The sequence below is a fragment of the Triticum dicoccoides genome, chromosome 7A (genome assembly GCF_002162155.2).
Source record: "Triticum dicoccoides isolate Atlit2015 ecotype Zavitan chromosome 7A, WEW_v2.0, whole genome shotgun sequence".
Taxonomy (NCBI): Eukaryota; Viridiplantae; Streptophyta; class Magnoliopsida; order Poales; family Poaceae; genus Triticum; species Triticum dicoccoides.
In genome coordinates this window covers 436,049,610-436,054,643 of record NC_041392.1, presented here as the reverse complement: position 1 = coordinate 436,054,643, position 5,034 = coordinate 436,049,610, and positions in this window count along the sequence as shown.

Below are 5,034 nucleotides of genomic sequence, written 5' to 3'. Positions count from 1 at the left end.
TTAAGAGGTGGTGAAATTCTCACCACATTCTTGACAAAAAGAGATGGTAATACTTCTGAGGTAAGGAAGATCAACTGCTGGGTAGCAGTGATCTCAATGTTTACACAAAACACGAACAAGTTGTGTTGAACGGAAGGCAATAAAGTGGTCGATGAGAACAGGAATCATCGAGGGGCAAGGATGGTATTACCCATCATGAATTCAATTGAATTCCTGGAAGAGCTCATAAGGTTGATGATGATCACAACACAATTGTCGAGAGATTTCATGCAGATGTAGTCAATCAGCGACGACATCAAGTCAAAGGAATGATGAAGCAAGAGGTTATTGGAACCACAGTTACGACACAAACTCGAACTCAAGCTTGTTGTTTGAGGTGAAAGGGTATGACGAGGAAAATCAACGTAAGGTTAGTTCATCGTCGAAAATTGGTGCTCCGAGAATAAGGACCAGGTAGCACCGTTAGAATCGTCACGACAATGATATAGCCAAACAGGCTAGGAATGGCGTGATCGGGTAACAAACTCGTACTTATAGAAGCTTACTGAAGAGTTGTTGAACCGTAGAGCAGACTCGGTTCAGTTATCGGTGTCTTTGAGTGTTCAATAACTCAGAGCCCGCGAAAAATTGGAATCAGTAGGAAGGTATCACTTGATGAAGAACTCATAAAAAGTTATGCAGTTCCATGATAATCTCGAGATACCAGGGGGGTAATACTCGACACAAGATCAAAGTAAAGGTTGGACTGGTGTATTGATCCATAGAAGACAATTGTTTTAACTTGTTCGAGAAATGGAATCAAAGAAGAACAATCATGGTCGGAACCACGGTTGCAAGGGATCAATTCACAGATACCATATGTTAGTTATCAAGGAAATAGTTATTATTACAAGAAGCTTTCATGATAGGATATATATCGCGTCCATGGGCATGAACACAAGTTCAAGGTCGACTCCCACTTCTCCAATGCATAACCTTTCATTCACTTCTCACGTTCGATGAAGTTGCAGTGTTGAAATTTTGTCTGGTGAAGCACTAGAAGAGTATGACTCGTGAAAACTTTCGGGTTCACACGGTTCAGAGAAGGCATATGTTCAACCCATAGGGGCTTCTTAGAAACATATACCACAAGTTTCAAGAGTAAATAACACAAGCCCGAAAGCAGAGCATGATTGGCCAAGCAGAGGATACAACTTAACAAGGGCATCATGTATCAGGGGAAGAACTCACAAAGTGATCAAATGTGAAGGACACTGTCGGATAACAATCCAACACAGGACTTGATGGTCCACAAAGGATCTGATGTGAGTATCGATACTCAACCAGAAGAGGAAGGAATGCGAATGCAATAGGTTATGGAATCATCTGAATAATTCAAAGCTAAAATGCAAAGGAATTATGATTTCCAAAACAAAGGATCAGAAACAGACATTCTGATCAAGGACGTATCAATTGAATATACCAGAGGCACAATCGATGACAGATAGTTTGGTCGAGAACCAGCTCATGTTTGAAAGACGTCTGAGCCGGAGAGATAATTTAAAAGGATCAACTGATGATTGCGTGCATTCGCAACATATTGAGTCAACAGACTCAAAATGATAATGACAAGGAATGTCAATAAGATTTCTATACTTATGGGATTAATCATAATGAAAGCAAACAAGAAATTCCAGAGCAATAGGTTGCTGAGGATTTTCGAAATATCGGGTGGTGTTTCGAAGACTTTTGTGTAACACATGAACAACTGGGGGATGAGCGGATACTCGATAAGTGCGAGAATTAACCGTAGGGGTATTCAAGTGACAAAGAACAACAAGGCAGTAAGCTCAAGGGATTATCGAAACAACGACGAGTTTTTCAGGGTATCTTGTAATAACAAGACCACTGGGGATGAATGTAAGAATAACAAATGCAAGTAGTTATCCATAAGGGTTTGCGGTGGAAGGTGAATTGCAAACGCGATGAACACAAGTTCTCGGGTTAACAACGGAGAGTATCTTCAGGGTCTTCTGGTGCAGCAGACGATCATTAGTAATAAGGGGCTCTCCGGGTGAAAGTGATAACGAGATCCTAATGTTAGATTTAGTAAATTCGTTTAACCCGAGTAAAAGAGAGTTCCGAGTCCCAGAGTAAAGGTCGAGGAGTAAAAGATCCTAGTACCACCCGATGGCGACGTGGGCCCGTAAGGCACACAGCCAAGTTAGTAAAAGTTTTTGTAATGTCTAGACTCGACTTCGGCGAAGGGGTTGGAAGGGGGATTCCTACAGGCAGTCGGCTCTGATACCAACTTGTGACGCCCCCGATTCAATCGTACACTAATCATGCACGCAAATGTGTACGATCAAGATCAGGGACTCACGGGAAGATATCACAACACAACTCTAAAACATAAATAAGTCATACAAGCATCATAATACAAGCCAGGGGCCTCGAGGGCTCGAATACAAGTGCTCGATCATAGACGAGTCAGCGGAAGCAACAATATCTGAGTACAGACATAAGTTAAACAAGTTGCCATAAGATGGCTAGCACAAACTGGGATACAGATCGAAAGAGGCGCAGGCCTCCTGCCTGGGATCCTCCTAACTACTCCTGGTCGTCGTCAATGGGCTGCACGTAGTAGTAGGCACCTCCGGTGTAGTAGGGGTCGTCGTCGATGGTGGCGTCTGGCTCCAGGGCTCCAGCATCTAGTTGCGACAACCAGGTAGAAGGGAAAGGGGAAAAGAGGGAGAAAAGCAACCGTGAGTACTCATCCAAAGTACTCGCAAGCAAGGACCTACACTACATATGCATGGGTATACGTGTAAAGGGCCATATCGGTGGACTGAACTGCAGAATGCCAGAATAAGAGGGGGATAGCTAATCCTGTCGAAGACTATGCTTCTGGCAGCCTCCGTCTTGCAGCATGTAGAAGAGAGTAGATTGAAGTCCTCCAAGTAGCATCTCCAAGTAGCATCTCCAAGTAGCATCTCCAGTAGCATCGCATAGCATAAACCTACCCGGCGATCCTCCCCTCGTCGCCCTGTGGAAAAGCGATCACCGGGTTGTCTGTGGAACTTGGAAGGGTGTGTTTTATTAAGTATCCGGTTCTAGTTGTCATAAGGTCAAGGTACAACTCCAAGTCGTCCTGTTACCGAAGATCACAGCTATTCGAATAGATTAACTTCCCTGCAGGGGTGCACCAACTTACCCAACACGCTTGATCCCATTTGGCCGGACACACTTTCCTGGGTCATGCCCGGCCGCGGAAGATCAACACATCGCAGCCCCACCTAGGCACAACAGAGAGGCCAGCACGCCGGTCTAAACCTAAGCGCGCAGGGGTCTGGGCCCATCGCCCTGAGCACACCTGCACGTTGCGTGGGTGGCCGAAAGCAGACCTAGCCTAGTGGCATTCCAGTCCAATTCGGCGCGCGCCGCTCCGTCGCTGGCGTCACGAAGTGCTTCGGCTGATACCACGACGCCGAGTGCCCATATCTTTCCCACGTAGTTGGTTAGTGCGTATAGGCTCGTAGCCAACTCAGATCAAATACCAAGATCTCGTTAAGCATGTTAAGTATCCGCAAACGCTGAATAGGGCCAGGCCCACCTCTCTCCTAGGCGGACTCAACCTGCCCTGTGGCTCCGCCACAAAGATCCACTCGCGGGTGCTCCACCAGCCGACCCGTCTTTGGTCACCACATGTATCATATATACCCGTGATCACCTCCCGAGTGATCACGGCCCGATAGTATAGCACAGCAGACGGACAAGAATGTAGGGCCACAGATGAAAATACTAGCATCCTATGCTAAGCATGTAGGATTGCGGGTAAGGTATCAATGAGTGTAGCAACAATGACACGCTATGCATCAGAATAGGATTATCGGAAAGCAGTAACATGCTACACTACTCTAATGCAAGCAGTATAGAGTAGAATAGGCGATATCTGGTGATCAAGGGGGGGGGGGCTTGCCTGGTTGCTCTGGCAAGAGAGAGGGGTCGTCAACTCCGTAGTCGAACTGGGAAGCAGCAGCGTCGGTCTCGTAGTCTACCGGAGAGAAAAGGGGGGAAAGAAACAATGAATACCATGTAAACAGATGCATATCGATGCATGACAAGACAAGTAACGATGCTAGGCGGGCCCTAACGTGGTATGAGGTGATGCCGGTTAAGGGGGGAAACACCCGGGAAAATATCCCCGGTGTTTCGTGTTCTCGGGCAGAGGAGCCGGAGGGGGAAAGTTGCGGGTTCGATAGGTTAGGGGTGTGCGGCGGACGAACGGACTGCGTATCCGGATTCGTCTCGTCGTTTTGAGCAACTTTCATGTTGAAAACAATTTAATCCGAGTTACGGATTAAAAGATATGATTTTCTAAAGAATTTATTAGTTTCTGGAATTTAATTAATTATTTAATTAATTCGAAAAATGGATTTATGACGTTAGCATGATGTCATGCTGACATCAGCAGTCAACAGAGTTGACTTGGTCAACCTGACCAGTGGGTCCAGTGGGACCCACCTGTCATACTCTAATTAGTTTTATTAGGGGTTAGCTAAACAAATTACTGTTTAATTAAACTAACAAGTTAATCAGATTAATTAAATAGGACTAATTAACTTAATTAATTCACTAATTAATTAATTAATTAATTATAATTTTTATTGATTCATTTTTTTAGTTTTAATAGTTCTGGGGGCTGGGCCCCGACTGTCATTGGCCCCAGGGGCCTAAGCGGGTGCAAGGGCTTGCGGCCGTGCGGGCTAATGGGCGCAGGGGCGCCTGGCGCGAGGCGAGCCCAGAGGCTGCCCGGGCGAGGCCATGGACGAAGCCGCCGGCGCCCACGACGCTGGCCAGGAGAGGCGGCGGAGGGCCGCGGGTGGCGCGGTGGTGGAGGTAGTGGCGGGGCTGGCCGGAGCGGCTCACAGGGAGGGGAGGTGAGGCGAGGCGCGCGGCGGGAGTGCGAGCGCGCGTGCGCACGACGGCTATGGCCGCGGTCGTCGAGCGGGAACCCAGGGGAAGGAGGAGGAGAGGTGCTCACGGGGGGCGTGT